A 23,099-nucleotide genomic window follows, 5' to 3' on the forward strand; every position below is an offset into this window, starting at 1 on the left:
GCTGCCCCCGCATGATATCCCGTCGCTCCTTCGCTTTATTGGGCTCATTAGCATTGGCCGAGGCCGCATGCAAATTGACAGCTAACAGAGATGCCTCTGTGTTGCCGCTGTCCTTTTATGCGTCTCCCTCCCTCCCTCTCTCTCCAACCGCGACCCCGCGATCCGTGTCCCCTCGGCTATCAGCCCAGTGCAACTTGTTTCACCCACTCTCTCTCTCGCTCTCTTCTCCCCACCGCCCCCCAACCTCCCAACTCCTCACTCACACCCCTCCTCCTCTGCCCACCCCCCTCCTCCTCCAAACATCAACACGGGACGCGAGTTTGTGCTGCTGTTGCTGCCTTGGCTTAAACTGTGCACCGTACAACACACACGCACACGCACTGATACACACACACGCACACGCGAGCGTGCATGGAGGACTCGCCTTGGACCCGGCCATGAAGCGGGCGAATGGCTGAAAGAGTCTTGGGCGGGAATGCCTTGGGGAATGATCGTGGCTGCAAGAAGAATGAAAAAAAACGTCTCCTTTTGTGCCATGTGGATAGAACTCAGCCATCACTTGAAGGGCTTTGTCTCCATCAAAAGCAGGAGGGGTGGGGGGGGAGTGAGGGGGGGGTCCTAGCCGTCCGCCTCACTTGCTATGGCATGCTGATCACGGTTCCCAGCGCCTTGTCAGCCTTTCGGATCAAATGAACCTTTTATTACTCGAGCGAATACGTCTCAATCTGTCGCCACGGCCCGGCATGCGACGGAACGGGCGCAGAGAGAGAGAGAGGGCCCCAGTTCGGCCGCTCTATCACGAACTAGGAACTCACTCACTCACACTCACTCACACTCACAATTCATATTCACACTCGCGATCACTTACACGCGCACACACTAACAGTCATTCATACTCGCTCACATCCTCACTCACACTCACGTCAACTCCGGCGAACCAACAAACGCAGAGCAACACGTCGCGGTCCCACGCAACGAACACTTGCAAGTTGCGAGGAAATCGGCACAGACGGTGGGATAGTGGTTTGCGTGGTGGTGGTGGTTCGAAGCGGTGGTTGTCAGTGTTGGTTGTTGGCGACGGTTGTGTTTGGCGGTGCTGTTGGTGGTCCCCGTATCTACGACGTCGATGGAACGAGTCCGATTCGAGGCAAGTCTGGCTCAGAAAGAAAGAAAGAAACGAGGCGCCAGCCAGTGCCTCGTCCCCCGTCCACGGCGGGGCGAAAGTTCGAGTCCGGATCCACGGGGTCGGCCCTGCTCGCTGCGGAGAAGGGGGGACGGCTGCTCGCTCAGTAAGTTTTCCCGACACGGCCATTCGTCATGTTGGGGAGGTGAAAGCGCCGTCGAGAACGAGTGGCGCTGGGGGGGTTTGCGTGGGGGTGGTGTTAGAGTGGTCACCCGCCCTCGCTGACACCAGCTACCCGCTCCGTCTCCCCCAGAGACGTTCTCGGAGAGACGGGCGTGCGGCTAAACTCATCACTAGGGGTTAATACGTGAGATGTACGTACATACGTGCACACATACGCACGTGTGTATTGTGTTTTTTTAATTTACTTTTTCATTCGGACGAAGGGGGTATTAGCCGAAACGTCGCTGCTGGACAGACTTTGCAGAAGTTTAACTGAGGAGTGGTGGGTGTGTACGCGTGTGTATGTTTGTGTGACCCAAATCACGCGTGGCATGAGTCTGTGATGTGTACGTGTGCGGGGAGCGGTGGCGCAGTGGTTAGTTAGCAAACTGCGCCACGAACCCAGCGATATGAGTTTAATTCCCGGCTGCGGCTAACATCAGCACCACTGGTCTTGAGCCGGAAATGAGGTACCCACCTGGTTTTGTGCGGGAAAACCAGTACCGGGGAGACAAAGGCGGCCGGGCATGGTGCTTGGTTACACCACCCCCCCCCCTCGTCGTGAACCGTTATACATTTAATAGTATTCGCTAACAGCACTTGTCGTTGTGTACACATATTGTGTGTTTATGGGGTTGTAAACTTGTGGGGAGCGGTGGTGTAGCGGTTAGCGAGCCGCACTACAAACCTGGAGAACGGAGTTCGATTCCCACCCACGGCCAACAACCAGTGACGAATATCTGAACCGGTCCTGGGCCTCCCCTAGGTCGACTCAGCCTCATTTGAGTACCGGTTGCGACGTGTAAACATCGTCACTGGGGATACAAAGGCGGTCGACGTGGTTGTTGGCTACCCACCCCCTCGTGCGCCGTTCCGGCCTTCGTAGGTGCTCGCTGACAGCACTTGCCCCAACAGTATGTGAAGGCTATACGGGGGATCTTTATCTTCTTCTTTTTCCTAAACTAACTGACAACATCCTGGTACGTGTGTACTTGCGTGAATAACCGTGTGTGTCATTGTACAGAATCACTGAGCGTGCGTGCGTGTGTGTGTCAATCAGTGTACACGTGTAAGAACGATTTCCTGAATTGAGAGCACACACACACGTAAACCTATCTTCCCTCGACAGCTGACGTTCTCCCATTAACATTGTATACATCCACGATCTTAGCAAAGGCGCCTATCTCCACACGCGAATACAATGCAATAAGGATGCACGGCCCTTCATCAATCCACTGTTGGATGAAACCCTGCCCCCAGAGGAGTCATACTTCACCACTCCGTACAGTGCTGGCTTGTGAAGGATGGGGGGGGCAGTATTAATGGAGGAGTTAAGGTGCGAAGACATCACTCGCCACTCATACTAGCCGTGGTCGGGAATTGAACTCGGTTCGCGGAGTTCATCGTTTCGTGTTCCGCACCAATGCTCGACCAGCGCGCGAGCATTTACACACAAATACAAAGCTCCCCCGTGTAGTCTTTAACAGTCTGTAAGGTCAAGTGCTGTTCCCTTATATTAAGTCTCACACAGCACACGAGGTGGGGGGGGGGGGGGTGTGTGTGTGTGGCGGCCGGACCCACTCCCGACCGCCTTTGTCTCCCCAGCGCCGGTATTTACACAGCGCACCGTCGAGTCGACACCGCGCACCCGTCCGTACTCATCCCGCGCGCCGCTCGCTGCCTCGGCTCCGTTCGCTGAACGAGGCCCCCCGCGTTTTTGTGCCGCGCCCCGTGCCCTCGTCCATGCACCACGGCGAACTCAACCGCGAGCTTGAGAGACGGCGCGGGGTTGTGCGTCGCCACGGGCGCGCCGTGTCCCGAGCTACGGCTGTGGCACTCCCCGAGTCGCTACCGTTGCTTGCTGCTCGCTTGCTTGCTGCTGCATCAAGCAACCAACACGTGTCGCTTTTTTTTTAACACGCGACCTCCGTGAGAGACGCGAGAGAGCGAGAGAGAGAGAGAGGAGAGATACGTGAAGACTCGCATTAAATAGAGCCTAGGGGATTCACCGCAGCGGCTCTTTCTGTCCACGCCACCTCAACCCCATCATTCGCACTCCGAGACCCCTAGCGGAGGAGGAGGAGACGGGGGGCGTGGAGGGGGGTGGTGGGGGAAGCAGGTCGCTCTGGGGTTGTGGCCGATATCTTGAAACGAGGGCTGCGGTGGGTGGGTGGGGAGGAGGAGGATCGGGTCGGGTACCTCGTAGCCAGGTCAGCGGCGCCGGGTTAAAGCGGCGCTGCGCGTCTTGATGGACAATCGATACTGGGAGGGACGCGGCGACGAGAGAGGGAGGGAGATGGGGCGAGGGAGTAGGAGCGGCTTAGGGACGAGAGACTTCGAGGGGGCCGCGTAACTGAGAGGTGGCATCGCGTGTCAGCGCGGAGTGGCCCGAGGCGATGCGGGAAGAGCGGTGATGTCAGCGGCTGGCGAAGCTGCGCTCCGAACGCGGCGACCCGAGTTCGATTCCCGCTCACGGCCAAGGACCTGTCCGCTGGGCCTCCTCCCCATAGGTCGACTCAGCCTCAAATGAGCACCTGGTGCGGTGTGTAAACATCGCCGCTAGGGAGACAAAGGCGGCCGGGTGTGTTGCTGGTCACAGGCGCCCCTCGTGTGCCGTGCAGGCCTCCGTAGGTGCTCGCTAACAGCACTTGGCCCAATAGTCTGTTAGAGGCTACACGGGGGATCTGTATCGTTGTCTGTGTGGCCCGAGGCGATGGCTTAGATGCGTTCGGGTCGCACCACCACCGCTGAGTACCCCGCCTGCAGTTTCATTAAAATAGCCTCTCCCTCCCCCCCCCTCCGTTCGTATACGCGGTAGCGGTGGTAGCGTTGGTGGCAATAGTGAGGCAGTCTCAATCTACTGCTGGATGAATTCCTCCCGGCCGCACCCGCCCACCACCACCATCGCGCACAGCCGAGCGTCTGGTGCGTCTCGTCTTTCTCTCGTTCTCTCTCGCTCCCTCTCTCTCTGTCGCCTCTCTCTCTCTCTCTCTCGCGCCCCAGAGGGAGAGAGAAAGGAGAGAGCGATTTTATTTCAGCGCTCCGTCTCCGCGCGGGTCGTTCCCTCCGCGCACGTCCCCCTCTATTGGTCGCCAGCACTCAGTGGGTAAATTACAATCCCACCCCCTCCAATCATCCTCCCCCACCACCACCACCACCCCCAGCTTCTCCGCCCCTTTCATTGTACGTCCAGGTCCACGTGTGAGCTATCTTATCTTGGTGCTGAATGCGGAGCGGCTCGTATCTCTGCGCGTGTCTTCCCTCTTCCACGTGTTGCTCCTTTGTCCTTGACGCATCCTAAGCCTCCACATGCCCGTAGCGTAGGGACGTCTTCTGTTGCACGTGCGTCTGTCTGTCTGTCTGTGTGTTTGTTTGTTTGTTTGAGTGGGGAGCGGTGGTGTAGCGGTTAGCGCTACGCTGCGCTACGACCCTGGCGACCCGAGTTCGATTCCCGCTCACGGCCAACACCGGTGACGATTATCTGAACCGGTCCTGGGCCTACCTTAGGTCTACTCAGCCTCAAATGAGTACCTGGTGCGATGTGTAAACATCTACACTGGGGATACAAAGGCGGCCGGGCGTGGTGTTCGCCACACACCCCCTCGTGTACCGTGCCGACTTTTATAGGTGCTCGCTAACAGCACTTGCCCCTACAGTATGTCAAGCCTATACGGTGGATCTTTGTCTTTGTGTGTTTGTGTGCCGTTCCGGCATTCATAGGTTCTCGCTAACAACCCTTGCCCCAAACAGCCTGTCACGGTTCACGGGGGGAGCTTTGTCTTTGTGTTTGTAGGGAGCGGTGGCGCAGTGGCTGACGCACTGCGGCTAAGCAACCCGGCCACCCGGGTTCGGTTCCCGTTCGTGGCCAACACCAATGACAATAATCTGAACGGGCGATTGGCCTTCCCGCAGGTCGACTCAGCCTCAAATTGAGTACATTGTGGGGCATTTAAAATCAGCAATGGGGACACAAAGGCGGTCGGGCGTGTTGCTTATCCCTTGTGAGCCTTGCCAGAGTTCATTCATAGGTGCTCGCTAACTGCATGTTCCCCAACAGCTGATCAATACTATGTAGGCCATCTGCCTTGGACTGTGCGTGCAACATAATACAACCATAATACATAACCTCAGCTATACCATACCTACTTCATACACATATACATACAAATACATAAGGATATAAACATATGTATACAAGGATATCTCACCATCGAAGAATAATAAAATGAATTACCGTACAATACAATCAGGATATAGCCCATTCGGGACAATATTTCCAATCAGAATTTTTAGTTTTTTGTAGCCTGCTAAAACTAAATACATGGTGGTTTGTTTATGGCATAGGCAGGAGCTGCTTAGCAGCGTGGACCCGTTTAGCGCAGTGTATGTACATGTACACACCGGCGCATGTACACACGGACACACGTACACACGGACACGTGTACACACGGACACGTGTACACGTGAGGGACGTGTACACATGGACACACATATACATAGGCACGTGTGCACGTACACCACTCGTGTAAATCCACTGCTGGATGGACAAAGGCCTCCCCCCACACCGGGCGGCTGTTGGAGTAACTTGGCCATACTTCACCTCGCTGGTGAGGGCGGGGTGCTGACTACATTATACGAATGCATAGCTACGCACGTCTACCATTGTAGTGGTCACGTAAGCGTGTACGTATTCGTAAACGAGTCCGTAGCAGCCCAGTGTGGGATGTGGCTGTAGTCACGAATGTGTAACGCAAACGCGGTCTTTGTAGCGAATTAATGATGAATACAATCTAAAGGGAATGTCTATTGTTGTTATTGTTTTAGCACCCACTAAACTGGAAATTATAATTTACAATCAATTTCTGGAAAGCGTGCGTCTCCACGCCGCTGTTGGTCACGAGTGGCTATTTTTGCCACACTTTCCCCAGACTGGTCTTGGGGCGAGTTATCGTAATCATAGGACCAGCATTGTTGATCACCGGTCATTAGTTTCGTTCGTTAATTAGTCGCCATATGTGTGGGAGAAATCAAGTGCCAGTTCTCGTACTGAAATCCGTACACGTCCGTGGCTGTGTAACGTGTTGGCAGTTCACCGCATGTGCTACACGCAGACTGCACACACACGCACAGACAAAGACCGCCCGTATAGCCTTCAACAGACGGTAGGGGCAAGTGCTGCCAGCGAGTAGCACCGATTAAGGCCGGGCACTGCACACGAGGGGGTGGGTGGCCAACACCACGCCCGGACGTCTTTGTCTCCCCCCTCCTCCATCAGTCCCCCCCTCCCTCCCTGCTGATGTGTTACACACTGCACCAGTTACGCAGTTATGGCTGAGTCGACCGAAGGGAGGTTCTGGACCGGTTCAGATATTCTCCGTCACTCTTATCCGTCGTGAGCGGAAATCGACCTCGGGTCGCCGGGTTCGTAGCGCGGCGCACTGACCACCACCACCCCGTCTCTCCACACTCGTGCACACAAACAGGCACACGTCTTTTAAATTGCGTTAAACACAGGAGCCAACATAATGAAAAGCCGATTAACGTTCAACACGGCTGCGTTTTTAATCATCGCGTCTGTTACAGCGCAATATATATATTTTTTGTCGGCGCACGCTCTGACAATTCGCGGCGTTTGTTTCAAATTGTGCTCAAATAAATTGTAACGAACGTGACGCACTCGTGTGCTACGCCTACGAGAGTCTGTTACGCAAAGCCACAATAGGCGCGATCATGGCGTGGAGCGGTGGCGCGGTGGTTAGCGCACTACGCCATAAATCCGACCCCTTCCAGGGTTCGATTTCCCCACCACGGCGAATATCGGCGGCGAATGATATCAGCACCAGTTCTGTATGGCCTTGCCACCAACTTCCATGAACCCGCACTGACCGGCGTGGTGAAGTATGGCCAAACCACCCTCGGTGTACGGATGCCTCCATCCAGGGGCTGCTCAGATTAATGTCGGTTATGGATAAATAAGTATGTTTTTTATGCAACGGGTCAATCAATGTAACTTACAATCAATGCATCTTATAATCAATGCATCTTATAATCAATGTATCTTATAGGTAAAAAACAATACGCATCAATGAGCCGAGATATCGGCTGACACACATGAATGGGACTTGTTCTCTTGCCGAACTGGTAAAGGTCCCTCGGTCGAAACGTCGCGTCGTCGTCCCCTTCTGTTATTTCTCTGTGACCGCTTGCATGACGTGTCGGTACGTGTGTCACGTTGAGTGGTAGTGTAACGGCGCTGCGCTACGAACCTCGGGACCCGAGTTCGATTCCCGCTCACGGCCAACACCAGTTACGATTATCTGAACCGGTCGTGGGCCTTCCGTAGGTCGACTCAACCTCAAATGAATACGTGGTGCGGCGAATTAAACGTCGCCACTAGGGAAACAAAGGCGGTCCGGCGTGGTTCTGGCCATCCACACGCTCGTGTTCCGTGACGGCCTTCATAAGTTCTCGCTGACGGCACTCGCCCCAACAGTCTGTTACATAATTTACAGGGAGATCTTTCGCATGTGTCTGTGGCCTGTGTTCAAGAGGTTATCCTGAGATTCATAGGACAAGCGTTTGCCGGCCGGATGCCTGCCAGCGCAGTCGCAATAAATGGGTTCGTACATTGCACCTGCAAATTCAAAGGTTCGCCGGTTCGATTCCACGCGCAGCAGTTGAGGGAAAAAAACGGTGCCGATGTATCCGCTTATCTTAGCATCGATGCTAAAATAAACAAACAAAGATGCGTACAACGTCAGGAATTAATTCGCAGGGCATTTGAACAAATGTTGCGCCAATCGGCATGCACATCCATTCAACTAACACGCGGTGATTTACGGCACGCTAATCAATCCACTGCTGATCGAGGGTCTCGCCCCACGCTGCGTCAGTTACACAGGTTGCTTGACCACACTCCACCACGTGTGAAGGAGGAGCGGCCATCCCAGGGGAAAGCCGCGCCAGGGCACAGCGGTAGCCGCGCGCGCCGCTCTTTGCAGAAGTTCGCGGTTTGGAACGTCCAGCGGCCGACCCCGGTTAATACTTCGGCAGTGTGTGATCGCCACGACGGACACCTAGCGTCTGCCTTGTTACAGCGAGCGTTAGAGATTCCCGTGATGCAGTTCGAAAGGGTAAACCGGCCGTTGTGTGCTGACGTCATGGTACAAAATTGCTCAATTTTGGCCAAATTTTCGGTACAAATTTTTCCAAATTTTCGGTTATTATTCTTCAAATTGGCCAAATTTGAAGAATTGTAACCAAAAATGCATTAATTGTGAATACACGCAACAGCAAATCACCGCCCCCTACTGTGAAAACTTGGCAGGACCCTCCTGACAAAAAAAAGGAGTCACGAGACTCAGTGAGGACTTCTTGGGCAAAACGAGCGGAATAATAGAATCGATTAAACATTTCCAACGCTGTTGACGGTGAGCGGCGATCGATCGAACTCAGGTCGCCAGGTTCGTTGCCCAGTGCACTAACCACTGCGACGATGCTTTCATAGTCCACATGGCGTGTACGCATGCGTGCATACACACACACGCGCGCGTCTTCACGCACATGCGCGGTGGTATACGCACGGACGCGCGTGTACACATGCATGTACACACACGTGTACACCACGTGTGCGTACACGGCGTATGCACGTGGTATACGAATATCCCCCCGTGTGGCCTTTACAAACTGTTAGGGACAAGTGCTGTTAGCGAGCACCTATGAATGCCAGCACGGCACACGAGAGAGTGAGTGGACAGCACCACGCTCGGTCGCCTTTCTCTCACCAGTGGCGATGGTTACACACCGCTTCAGGTGCTCATTTGAGGCTGAGTCGACCTAGGGAAGGCCCAGGACCGGTTCAGATAATCGTCACCGGTGTTGGCCGTGAGCGGGAATCGAACTCGGGTCGCGGGTCTCGTAGCGCAGCGTAGCGCTAACCGCTACATTGCGTCTCCACGTACGCGTGATAATACGCATGGACGCACGTATACACGTGCGTGTACGTACACGTGGACACCGCATATGCATGCATGGGTTATGCCCGTGGTATATGTACGGCCACGTTCGCGTACATGCCCCGCGCACAGGGGCGAGCGGGGAGGCAGGAGCTTGGCCGTGTCCCTCTCTCTCTTTTTTTTACGATCAGTGGAAACAAGAAGATGCTCGGTGTAGTCGGCACTTTGCTTCGTTCATCATTTCGTATTTTTTTTTTAAATAACTTTGCTTTATGTAAACCCCCACCTCTCGCTCACTCTCTCGCTCACTCTCTCGGTCACTCTCTCACTCTCTCGCTCACTCTCTCGCTCACTCTCTCTCTCGTCCACCCATGAAACGCGAGTGCAGAACAGAGAGAAGGGGAGAGATGGTAGCTGAGAGGGCGGTGAGAGAGGGAGGGTGCAGCGGTTAGGGTGACGTGGGGGGGGGGTGGATTTCGGGAGAGAGAGGGGGTGGAGGAGGTAGGTGCGGTTTTACAGACGAGGAAAAGTGAAAGCGAACGGGAGAGGAGGGAGCGTTCAAGAGAGAGAGAGTGGGGAGGGAGGGAGGGAGGGAGGGGTGGGGGTAGAGTGTCGGGGGGGAGGAGGTGTGGTGTGGGGGACGTGGTTAAGGGGGGGGGGGAGGGTGGGAGGCTAAGGTCGCCTGAGAGCGTTGAGATGTCAATCAGAGCCCATTTGCGGGGCGGGGAGCTGGACACGTCTCCTGCGACTCATCCTCGCCGAGCCCCAGATGCAGCACCTACCTACACGTGTGTGTGTGTGTTCACTACATACACGTGTGTGTGTGTGTGTGTCGTCTACAGCACGTACACGTGTGTGTGTGTGTTCACTACATACACGTGTGTGTGTGTGTTCTCCAGCAAGTACACGTGTGTGTGTGTTCACTACATACACGTGTGTGTGTGTGTGTTCACTACATACACGTGCGTGTGTGTGTGTAGTCTCCAGCACATACACGTGTGTGTGTGTTCTCCAGCAAGTACACGTGTGTGTGTGTGTTCACTACATACACGTGTGTGTGTGTGTGTTCACTACATACACGTGTGTGTGTGTTCACTACATACACGTGTGTGTGTGTTCTCCAGCACGTACACGTGTGTGTGTGTTCACTACATACACGTGTGTGTGTGTTCTCCAGCACATACACGTGTGTGTGTGTGTTCACTACATACACGTGTGTGTGTGTGTGTTCACTACATACACGTGTGTGTGTGTTCTCCAGCACATACACGTGTGTGTGTGTGTTCACTACATACACGTGTGTGTGTGTGTGTTCACTACATACACGTGTGTGTGTGTTCACTACATACACGTGTGTGTGTGTTCTCCAGCACATACACGTGTGTGTGTGTTCACTACATACACGTGTGTGTGTGTTCACTACATACACGTGTGTGTGTGTTCTCCAGCACGTACACGTGTGTGTGTGTGTGTTCACTACATACACGTGTGTGTGTGTTCTCCAGCACGTACACGTGTGTGTGTGTGTGTTCACTACATACACGTGTGTGTGTGTGTGTGTCGTCTCCAGCACGTACACGTGTGTGTGTGTTCACTACATACACGTGTGTGTGTGTGTTCACTACATACACGTGTGTGTGTGTCTTCTCCAGCACATACACGTGTGTGCTTTCTAGCACATAGACGTGTGTGTATGTGTGGGTTGACTCAGGTCCTGGGTTTCCACTAGGTCTACTCAGCCTCAAATGAGTAACTGTTGGTGTGTAGTCAACATCGCCATTAGGGAGACAAAGGCGGCCGAGCGTGGTGCTGGCTACCCATCCCCTCGTGTACCGTGCCGGCCTCTATAGGTGCTAATCGCGGGCAGCACTTGCCCCAACAGTCTAAGGATATACGGGGGATCTTTGTCTTCGTGTTGGAAAATGACCACAGACCCGACTCGAGAGAGAGGTAAGACCAGCATACGCATAACGGCCACGGAAGGAAAATGCAATAAACCACGATTTATTTAATTAATAAACATATACTTCTCAACACAGAGATGTAAAAATATAACATGGCTGCGATATCGTTATTTTTTTTTTACAAATAAATCATTTTTTTCAAATGTATGAATATCTACATTTGTAAACAATCAGTGCATCAAATTAAAGTAAACAGCACTCCCCACCCCACCCTTTATTCAATCCATGGCTGGATGAACGCCCCCGTACGCCTTGAATCCAATGCACGCGACTACTAAATCGTCAAGCGATGTGACTTATCGTCCGACCAACGTTGTTGTAATTACTCTAAATCTAAAGGAATCTACAAACACTCTCTTCCGATCCGACTTCATCCATTGCCCGCTCCAGTTGAGTCAGAGCCAGTCTCAATAAAGGTCAGAGAATGAAGCGATGACGTCACTCGCGTGTCGAACACCACAGGCACAAGTCCCCCGTATAGCCGACGCGGGCTGTGGGGGAAAGTGCCGTCAGCGAGCACCCAAGAAGGGGTGGTCATAACCACCGCCTGATCGCCTTTGTTTTCTCAGTGCTGATTGTTTTTGTTTACGCCGCAACAACAACAAAAAAGTGCTCGTTTCAGGCTGAGTCGACCTAGGGGGGGACGCCCAGGACCGGTTCAAATAATTACAATCGACGTTGGGCAGTGAGCGGGAATCGAACTCGGCTGGTATGGATTTGTAGCTCGGTCCGTCGACCACTACACGACTGCTCCTCTGCAAAAAAACAATCAACGGGGTGATCCCTCATATAGCTCGAACAGACTCTTCTGACGCCTGCTGTCATCAAGCACCTATGAAGGCATTTTATATATATGGACACGCACAAAGACAAAAGTCCCCCCCCCCATGTTATGGTTATTTCGGTAAAGTCACGTAGATATAAAAAAATAACAATAAAATAATAAAAATTAAGTGAATAAAAATAAGAAAAATATCACGACGTTTCGATCGTTGTTATTTTTTCTAGCTACGTGACTTTACCGAAAGAACCATATAAAATGAATTCTTGCAGTCACGAAAGTTTTAAGTAAAAAAATTTCCCCCTATTTCCTTTAACAGACTGTTGGGGCACGTGCTGTTTGAGAGCAGCTATGAAGGCAGGCACGGCGCACGAGGGGGTAGGTGGCCAAGATCACGCCCGGCTACCTTCGACTTCCCAGTGGCGACGTTTAACACACCGCACCAGGTACTAATTTGAGGCTGAGTCGACCTAGGGGAGGCCCGGGACCGGTTCAGATAATCGTCAACGGTGTTGACCGTGAGTGGGAATCGATGCCGGGACGCCGAGTTCGTATCGTAGCGCGGCCGCGCTAACTGCTGCACCACCCACCGCACACACACACACACGCACACAAATACACTTACACACACACATGCGGCGTTAATGAATGCCTGCGCTATCAAGACACGGGGCAGAGTGGCGACGGGAAACGAAATGCGGCGTTGTGTTTGGTAGAACAGCATACAAAGGAATCGGCAGCAACTGTGCGTATGAGCGCTGTAATTAACTCGAGCACATGGCAATACGATGGCTGTTTTGGCAGACGATTGAATGCACATTTTACGTGTGCACGCAGTCGCACGTTCATCGAACAACATCGCCAGATGAACCCACGCGCGCGCGCGTGCGTGTGAGTATGGGTGATAGTGGGGAGCGGTAGTGCAGCGGTTAGCGCGCTGCGCTATGAACCTGGCGACCCGGGATCGATTCTCGCTCACGACCGACACCAGTGACGATTATCTGAACCGGTCCTGGGCCTCGCCTAGGTCGACTCAGCCTCCAATTAGTAGCTGGTGCGGTGCGTAAAAGCATCGCCACTAGGGAGACAAAGGCGGTCGGGCGTGGTGCTGGCCACCCACCCCCTCGTGTGCCGTACCGGCCTTCATAGGTGCTCGCTAACAGCACTTGCTCCAACAGTCTGTTAAGGCTATACGGGAGGTCTTTGTCTTTGTATGGATGATAGGGGGGGCGGTAGTGGAGCGATTAGCGCGCTGCACTACGAACCCGCCGGGCTAGCTGTGATCGATTCCCACTCACGACGACCAACGTCGGCGACGATTATATGAACTTGTACCGGGCCTCCCCTAGGTCGACTCAAATCAGTACCCGGTGCGGTGTGCGGCAAACGTCGACACCTGGGGAGACAAAAGCGGCCGGGCGGTGCTGTTGGCCAACGCGCCCCCATTGTGTGCCGTGCCGGCCTTCAGAGATGCTACTCGCTAACAGCACTTGCCCCTACAGTTTTGTTGAGGCTTTACGGGGGGCGGGGAGGGGGGGTGTCTTAGTGTTTGTCTTTGTTGTCAATAATCGGCGGCTATTTTGGCGGATTAATGAAAACGCACCAACTCGTTAACTGCTACTTTACAAATGTAACTATCGCTGGTGTGGATATATCGACGTGAATTATTGTTCCACCGCACCCACCGGTCGTCGGGGTTGCTTGACCATACTTCACCACACTGGGACACTGCGGGCTGGTGAAGGTGCAGACATCACTCGCCACTGATGTTATCCGTCACCTCTGTGTCGCCAGGTTCACAGCGCAGTGCGCTAACCACTGCGCCACCGCTCCACCCCAGCGTGTGACATCACCCCGTTATTTGTACGTTTTTTTTGTTATTTATTTTAACCATTTGCTGCCACGCAATAATATACTCAGCGAAGAATCGGGCAAATATCAGAAGCAGCACCCCTCTTTAATAGATAATTCAGACTGAACGACACTTTGCTGATCGATAAAGTTAACCTCGCTTGCCTCTCGATGCGCTGCAAATCAGGGCCGTTGCCTGAAACGTCAGTTAATATGTATTTCTTTTTTAAGGCCACATTGTTTCGCCGAATGTTTAGAGGTTTGTTTGTTTGTTAATTGTGATCAAGCGCATCACTGTCAACGCAGCAGCAGCAGCAGCATCATCGCCGATATAACTGGGTTGATACAGGATTGAGACACGCCGATGTTACAATGATTAGTATCGCAGAAGTGCACTCAAGCTGAGCGTAACGTTATCATGTGCGTATAAATCACGGAGAGTGAGTGATGTGCATTGTGACATCGTTCTAGAAGGGCCAGACAACAATTACATTCGGAATAGATTTAGTCAAGTATTTGATTCCATGCCCATCATCATCAGTGAACCGAGTAATTCGCCTCCCGTCGAGTATACAACTGAAGCAAATAGAAAACAAACTAATACCGTCAACATTTATGAATATATGTATACACAGATTGAAGTTTGATTGTGAAACAAACGATTATGTGTGTGTTTTTTTAATGAGCATTACTTAAATAAACACACGTTTAAAACGACAATGCAGTCGGTGCGTCCCTGTCTTGTGGAGCAGCAGCAAAGTGGGGAGCGTTCGCTGGGGAGACGGCGAGAGAGAAAGAGAGAAGCAAGAGGGAGAGAGAGAGAAAGAGGCAGAGACCAGGTGATGGGTAGGACCAGGACCGGTTCACATATCACTCGCCACTGACGTTAGCTGTGCCCAGTGATCGAACGCAGGTCACCGGGTTCGTAGCGCAGCGTGCTAACCACCGCTCCTACCCCTCTACAAACAAACACACACCAACACATACATACACGTGTGTGCAGAGAGAGAGAGAGAGAGGACAGAGAGAGATACAAACATGAGATGGGCGACGTGATAGTGCAAAGGCACAGGACCGGTTCAGATATCATCGCGGCTGACGTTAGAAGCGGCCGGGAATCGAACCCATCTCGCTCATTTGTGTTCACCCACATCCGTGGCTCAAGCGCGCTAACCGCTGCGCCACGACTCAGGCACGACCGACACAGCCACGCGGGTGCTCGGAGAGAGAGGAGAGAGAGAGGAGAGAGACGGGGAACATGAGACGTGCAGACGGACACAACACGGGCGCGCGCGCGTGCGTAGGGTGATGGACAGTGACGGCGACGCGGTGAGTGAGCGAACGCGCGCTCTGTCAGGGGCCCCCCTATTCACGCCTTCTCTCAACCCCCCCCCCCCCCCTATTCTCTCTCTCACTGTTGTCGCGCTCCGTAACGTTGCTATGCCAACCGCGGCACGGGCTGCGTCCTCGGCGGTGGACAATAATCCCGAGTGTTGCATCGCAGAGCCGACCGCGCGAGACGTGCAACGCTGAGCCTGCTGATGCTGCTGCCCGCCACTCGACTCTCCGCTCCCATCGCTTGGCCTCATCTGCACGTGTGTGTGTGTACGTGTGTGTGTGTGTACGTGCGTGTGTATGTGTGAGTGTGCGTGTGTGTGTGTACGTGTGTGTGCGGGCGTGCGTGTGTGTGCGTGTATGTGTACGTGCGTGTGTACGTGCGTGTGTGTACGTGTACGTGTATGTGCGTGTGTACGTGTGTGCTTGCGTTTACGTGCGTGTGTGTGTGCGTGTACCTGCGTGTGTGTGTGTAAGTGTGTGTGCGTGTGTGTACGTGTGCGTGTACGTGCGTGTGTGTGTGCGTGTGTGTGTGTGCTCGCTCGTGTGGGGAGCGGTGACGTGATGTTTGTTCGCGCTTCGCTGCGCTACAAACCCGGCGACCCGAGTTCGATTCCCGCTCACCGCCACCAACACCAGTGACGATTATCTGAACCGGCCGTGGGCCTCCCCTAGGTCGACTCAGCCTCAAATGAGCACCTGCTGTGGTGTGTAAACATCGGGCGTGGTGTTGGCCACCCACTCCCTCGCTGACTCACTTGCCGCAGCAGTCTGATCAGGCTTTCCGGGGAGGTCTTTGTGTCCTTGCGAACAGCACTTGCCCACAATCTTCCGTCAAGGCTATATGGGGGGTGTTTGTCTTTGTGTGTGTGTGTGTGTGCACGCGTGTGCATATTACCACGGTTTTTAAAATAAATATCACTTGCATGTTAATTGAAATATTACACGGTTTAAAATTATCACGCGTAAAAATAGAAAATAATCAAAATAATGACACGGGAATTTGTTTAAACGGCGTTTCACAAATATAATGCGTAAAAGAGAACATATGCATATGTATAGGTATATATTAAAACAATGAATACCAATAAATAAAGTATTATCGACGGCTCGGAGAGGACTTTATTTAGCAGTGGATTGATCATGGCTATGATGATGATGATTAAACTACGAGTTGAATTAAAATGGGTAAATGTTTTACCACGTCATCGTGAATTTAATCACGGATCCTAGATCGTTTCATTGTGAAATCTCTGATGGCAATCATCATCATCGTCGTCTTGCGACTGATACATCAGCCACAGGCGCGATTATAACGCCTCAATGCACGCACGGGGCAGGAAGAGAGAGAGAGAGAGGGGTTATTTCCAATTCGTGTTATTATTCCATATTCAGTTGTGCTCATTCCACATTCGAATTCACAGTCTACATATTTGCGTTGAACAATTTGTATTACGTATCCATGAGTTGATTGTGTATAACCCCTATTAGACATATCAAAAACCACTGGGTATATGTGCTTATATGTATGTGTGTATTGTGAGGACAAATGGTGAGCGGTAATATAGTGGTTAGCGCTGCGCTACGAACCTGGCGACCCGAGTTCGATTCCCGCTCACGGCCAACATCAGTGACGATTATCTGAACCGGTCCTGGACCTCCCCTAGGTCGACTAACCCTCAAATGATTACCTGGTGCGGTGTAAAAACATCGCCACTGGGGATACAAAGGCGGTCCGGGCGTGGTGCTGAACACCTACCCTCTGGTGTATCGTTCCAGCCTTCATTTGCGCTACACGCTAGCAACACTTTCCCCAACAGTCTGTTCAGGCTATACGGACGATCGTTGCCTTTAACATACATTCGCATATACATGCATGCATCGAGTTTCACACGATCAAGTATGCCAACAACAATGGCATGTGTGTGTGTGTGTACGTGAGCAATTAGCCAAGCGGTCTGCTCGAAGCACGTACGGAACATTTTTTTTTATCTTGGAATACGCGAGGAGAGAGGGGAGAGAGAGGAGAGATAGGATGAGGATGATGATGATGGCGTGAAATCGCAGAGCCGCAGATAACTTTTGGGCTGTCGAGTAATCTCCCCTTCGCTCACGCGAACGCTCCTCTTGGTGATGCCGGCTCTGGAAAAAAGCGGAGCCGGCATTTGGGGGGCAGCGTGAGCACGAAGTAAAACGATGCTCATCAGCAAGGCGCGTCGGGAGCCTCCGCTTGCAGTCTTACGCGGGACACGTGGGGGGGGGGGGGGGGTGGAGGGCCGCATGCGGACCCCCCGGCCGAGCGAGGGACAATTAGGTCCGCCAAACATCCATTAAGGCAGAGTGCCCGATTCAATCTTGGCTCGCCCGTACATTACGGTTTACCTTCTTAATTATTAATGAAACGAAATCGTGAAAGGGTCGCGAGACCGCGTGCGCAAGTGGCGGCGCGCGCACGCACACCGCGCGCGTGCGTGCGCGTGCGTGCGCGTGGTCGATGGGGGAGCGGTGGTGCAGTGGTCAGCGGACTGCGCTACGAACCCCGGCGACCCGAGTTTGATTCCCGCTCACGACCAATAACAATGGCCGAATGTTCGGACCTGTTCGCAGTCACTCACAGGTCGACTCAGCCTTAAAAAAATGTCTACCTGTTGTGGTTTGTAAAACAAAAAATCAGCACGGGGAAGACAAAGGCGGCCGAGCGTGGTGTAGCGGCCACACCACTTCACTCGTGTTCCGCACCGGCCTTCGCTAACAACAGCACTTGTCCCAGCAGTGTGTTCGATGCTATACGGGGGATCTTTGTATGTGTTTATGACTACGTGATTGTGGAGCGGTAGTGTAGCGGTTAGCGCGCTGCGCTACGAACCTGGCGACTCGGGTTCGATTCGCGCTCACGGCCATCACCGGTGACAATTATCTGAATCGGTCCTGGGCCTCCCCTAGGTGGACTCGGCCTTAAATGAGTACCTGGTGCGATGTGCTAACATCGCCACTAGGGAGACAAAGGCGGCCGGGCGTGGTGTTGACCACCCACCCCTTTTGTGCCGTGCCGGCCTTTATAGGTGCTGGCCAACAGCACTTGCCCCTCCAGTCTGTTAAGGCTATACGGGGGATCTTGTTTTTTTTGTGCCACAAGTCGACTGGAACTGTAGATTCCGAACGATCGAACGGGGGGTGGTGGAGGGGAGAGTGGTGGTAGTGATGTGCATTCAGCTGCCGTTGTTAGCGAAGTCGCAATTCCGACTGAACACACTCGGCAGTCAGCGCGCGACCCATTGACACCGTTTCCACAATCACGGCGACGTCGTGTATCACGTACTTCAGAACAACATACATGATCAGTCCACATGTCGCCTCCACATATCCGTCACTCTTCTTCACAACATAATTGTTGTTGTTGTTGTTTATATTTCTATAAACGAACGGCAGACTTTGTGAGTGAGTTGCGCGCTCTCCGTCTCTCTGTCCCGTGCAACGTGGCCAGCTGTATCCAGGCTGCGTTGTCGGGTGTCCGCTGTGCCTCGTGCTGTTCGCGGTGTCCGAGCGCTTTCGCTCCACGTGCCCATATGGGCGGGGGGGGTGGGTGAGTAGCTTCGGCAGTCAGTTCCCGAAGAAGCTCCCCACAGCGCGTGGGTGCGAAACGTCGAACGTCAACGATGAACAAAACGCTCGCTGCAACCCTGCAAACGCATCGGGAGAGTTGTACAGCAGCCCACAGATGTATCTCCACCCCCCCCCCCCCACACACACTTTGTATGTGTGGTGAACTTCTCTCGTACATTTCGCCCGTAAACTCACCGAACTGAACTCACCACGCCAGCCCACCTCTGCATCATCATCACAGCAGGCGGGGAGAGGGGGTGGTGTGCTCACCACCACCACGATGACTGATACCAGCACCCAATGCTCGTGACCGAATTCGCTCTCCCACCCCAACACATTGCTCGCCGCTGGCTCGTCTTTCTTTCCCTTGGGGGTGGCGATTCGTGGGCTGGTTGGTGCTGGGCTTGGGGAGCGTCTCGTTTGCTCGAGCGAACGAGCGCATCGCCGGTTTTATCACGGCAGAGGGCGCCACTCGCTCTAGGAATTCGCAGCGAGGCACCCTCCGAGTGTCTCCACAACCCTCGCTCTCTCTCTCTCTGTCTCTCTCCCCTGTTGTTCCATCGCATTGAGGTTGTTTAGATGAGTTTTGTTCGCCGCTATGAATCGTCGCATGATAAGCCACTTTGTTGAGCCATAGTTCGTGGCCAGGTCGCTTCCGAAAAATAAGTTAATACTACAGTGGGCTTTACTTTGTACAGTAAGATTTAAACTTTGATATTTTATTTTAAGTGATTTGGTTACCTGTGCACTCATGTCGTGTTTTTATTTTGTTCGTTGTTGTAACGTTCTGAACCGCCCCTAATTGACATCTGTGAAAAAGAGCTTTACAGCTCATCGGATTTCTCCGGTAGAAATACTGATTCTGATTCTGTACAAGCTCTGCCACGCTCAGCTTGACTCGGAGCCCACCACCACCACCACGCTGCACGCGTCAGATGATTGTGAAACACGTCCCAGCGATTAACGGCTGCCTTCGTAAATAATCGATTAAAATCTAGATCAGTGTTCGCGCGTGTACACATGTTCAGTGTGTGTGCGTGTACACGGATTCCACGTGTGTGTGTGTGAACACGTGTTCATGTGTGTGTGCGTGTACACGGATTCCACGTGTGTGTGTACACGTGTTCCGTGTATGTGTGCGTGTACACGGATTCCACGTGTGTGTGTACACATGTTCAGTGTGAGTCCGTGTACACGGATTCCACGTGTGTGTGTGTGTGAACACGTGTTCATGTGTGTGTGCGTGTACACGGATTCCACGTGTGTGTGTACACGTGTTCCGTGTATGTGTGCGTGTACACGGATTCCACGTGTGTGTGTACACATGTTCAGTGTGTGTCCGTGTACACAGATTCCACGTGTGTGTGTGTGTGTGTACACACACATATACAGTGTTAATTGCTTCGCGCGTCACGTGGGACATGTTTAACAATCATCAGGTGCGTGCAGCGTGGAACGAGTTAATTTATTCTTGAATGGGGGGGGGGGGGGAGTAAGTTGTTAACGCGGAAAGACGGAGGGGTGGTGGTAGACCGCGAGAACCGGGGTGTGGGTACCTGTCCGGGAGATAGGTCACTTTGATGTGAGGGTTGGTGGGTCGCGTAGAGATGGGTGAAACTCCCGAATCCGCGCAGGAAAGGTTGCGACGTGGTACGTGGCATGGCATTGTTATGGCAAGTGTATCCTTGGATCAATCTGTGCGGATCTTTGGATCAATCTGTGCGGATCCTTTGAGTGCTACTCTCTCGTAGGCGTGGTGGTTTTAGTTTAGATCTCGCAGTCACAGGAGAGCCTTCGCCTAATATTGGGTGGGATGAAAATTGTCTCGGAATTATGATTGAATCTTCTTGGTTCTTCCGGTAAAGTCACGTAGAGGGGAAATAATAAAAAGAAAGAAAGAACCAAGAATATGAATCCCTGCAGTCACGAAAGCTTTAAATCGAAAATATGATTACATCATTATAGCAGTATTATAATTGATTATAGTAGTATTATAATTGAGTATAGTAGTATTATAAGTGACAAATCCATTACTAATTGACTGTGTCGGGTGGTAGAGGGTTATGACACATCTGCACTTACGCGTTCTCACCCAAACACCTTTATTAAGAATAATATTGGTCGCGAAAACCTGCGTGTCAAACTGATTATAGTGATTATTGTAGTATTATAAGTGATTATAGTAGTATTATAGTAGTATTGCTGCCGCAGTAATACGATAGAAACAATACAATGCCAAGATAAAATATTGTGAGATTTGTGTTATATATCGAAAGGATTTAAATAATGTTCTGGCGAAAGAATAGCATTAATAAAAGCAAATTTGTCAAAGTTAGAGCAATTTTAATTGATCTGTGGTCAGTCTCCTGTATTCGTTACTAACAACATCTTTGCTGTCGCAATTGATGGTCTTCAGAAATACTTTCGCCACTTCAATTCAATAATTACGTGCGTATTTGTTGCGCGCAAAATCTCGTCTAGCCAGTTACCCAGCTAGTTTCGGTGTTAATAGCCCGCAGCCACTGACGACAGAGTGGAGAGGTACCCAGCCAGTAGCCAGCCAAGAAACTCGAGGCATCTCGATTATTTTTAACAGGAGCATGTCTACCGCCGCTCTCGCGGTCCCACTTGCAATCATTGATCGGTATGATGGGCATAATTGGCTCAACTGTCACGAAGACAAAGATAGCCTTCACAGACTGTTGGGGCAAGTGCTGTTAGCGGGCCGCACCTATGATGGCACACGAGGGGTGGTTGGCCAGTTCCACGCCCGACCGTCTCCCTGGTGCCGATGTTTGCCCACCGCATTAGGTACTAATTTGAGGCCGAGTCGACCTAGGGGAGGCCCAGGACCCTCTTAAAATAATCGTCACGTGCGTGGGCCGTGAGGGCGGATCGAACTCTGGTCGCCGGGTTCGTAGGGCAGCGCGCTAACAGTTACACCATAGCTCCCCACATGTATCCACGCGCGCGCACACACACACACCCACGCGCGCGCACACACACACCCACGCGCGCGCACACACACACCCACGCGCGCGCACACACACACACACGCGCGCGCACACACACATCCACGCGCGCGCACACACACACACCCACGCGCGCGCACACACACACCCACGCGCGCGCACACACACACCCACGCGCGCGCACACACACACACACGCGCGCGCACACACACCCACGCGCGCGCACACACACACCCACGCGCGCGCACACACACACCCACGCGCGCGCACACACACACCCACGCGCGCGCACACACACACACACGCGCGCACACACACACGCGCGCGCACACACACACCCACGCGCGCGCACACACACACCCACGCGCGCGCACACACACACCCACGCGCGCGCACACACACACACACACGCGCGTGCGTAGCCCTCACGAACTGAACGCAATGCCCACCTGGGAGATGGAGCGACGAAGAATGATCAAACAACACCGCCCCCCCTCCCTTCCTCGTGACCGACGCGACGTGGTGGGAAGACCTTCGTCCGGCAAGCGACGGATTGACAAAGGGAGCTGTGGTCTTAGACGTGAGATCATTGGGGGTTAAAATAGGAAGGTGCCGTCCCTGGAGTGTTCGACGGGAGGAAACGGTCCAATGCGGTCGAGGGTCAGTGACACGGACAGGCGCCGTGAAGGCGCGCGACCCTCGCGATAACAATGCCCGTGGAAGTAGCGGTAAAGGAACGACCGGCGAGTGAATGATGGACGGTGACGGACAGGGGGTGACTGGAGCGAATTGGGGAGCGCAAACGCCATCGGTCAACCGATCTGCTTTACGTTTGGAGTATTTCTTTGAGGGCGGGAGTGTGTGTGTGTAAGGAGGCGGGCGGGCGGGCGGGGTGGTGGGTGGAGATGGATGTTGGTAAGAGACTGACTGCTCCGGCAGGGTTGTACGCGGGCGAGGGAGGGCGGAGGTTAGTCGCTCACTCAGTCAAGCGGTCCGCCTTTACCAGTCGCATTAATAACGCCGAACGCTTCCCCATTGAATCCATCGCTGTTTCTTGTCGCGTTGAACATTATTGATGAGCGCGTGCGCGGGGGTGGGGGGGGGGGGAAGACGACGTGCGCGGAGTTTTGAATCATTGCCGACGCAACGCCACGTGTCGGTCCCAACGTGGCGTCGGCGAGTTTGGACTGTCGACTTGCCGAGGTGGTGGGCGACACGGTGTGGCAGGAGCGGGGTCGAGCTGGCCCCGAGTTGAGTCTCGGTGGGACTTTGTGTGCGTCCGGGATGATGGCG

At 53.2% G+C, this 23,099-nt stretch overlaps 1 long non-coding RNA gene across 2 annotated transcripts in view; it reads left to right on the forward strand.

The window, feature by feature from the left end:
• The first annotated feature begins 826 nt into the window (after positions 1-826).
• Positions 827-23,099, forward strand: part of LOC144946021 (uncharacterized) — a 44,511-nt gene continuing 22,238 nt past the window's right edge. Inside the window, exons 1-3 of one of the 2 annotated variants that reach the window (XR_013639740.1) lie at positions 827-1,289; positions 12,365-12,491; positions 13,840-13,915. This is a non-coding gene — a long non-coding RNA (uncharacterized LOC144946021). Of the gene's footprint in view, positions 1,290-12,364; positions 12,492-13,839; positions 13,916-23,099 lie in introns of those variants that run through there. The other variant, XR_013639739.1, reaches the window with a different exon arrangement.

This window comes from Lampetra fluviatilis, chromosome 39 (genome assembly GCF_964198595.1).
Source record: "Lampetra fluviatilis chromosome 39, kcLamFluv1.1, whole genome shotgun sequence".
Lineage (NCBI taxonomy): Eukaryota > Metazoa > Chordata > Hyperoartia > Petromyzontiformes > Petromyzontidae > Lampetra > Lampetra fluviatilis.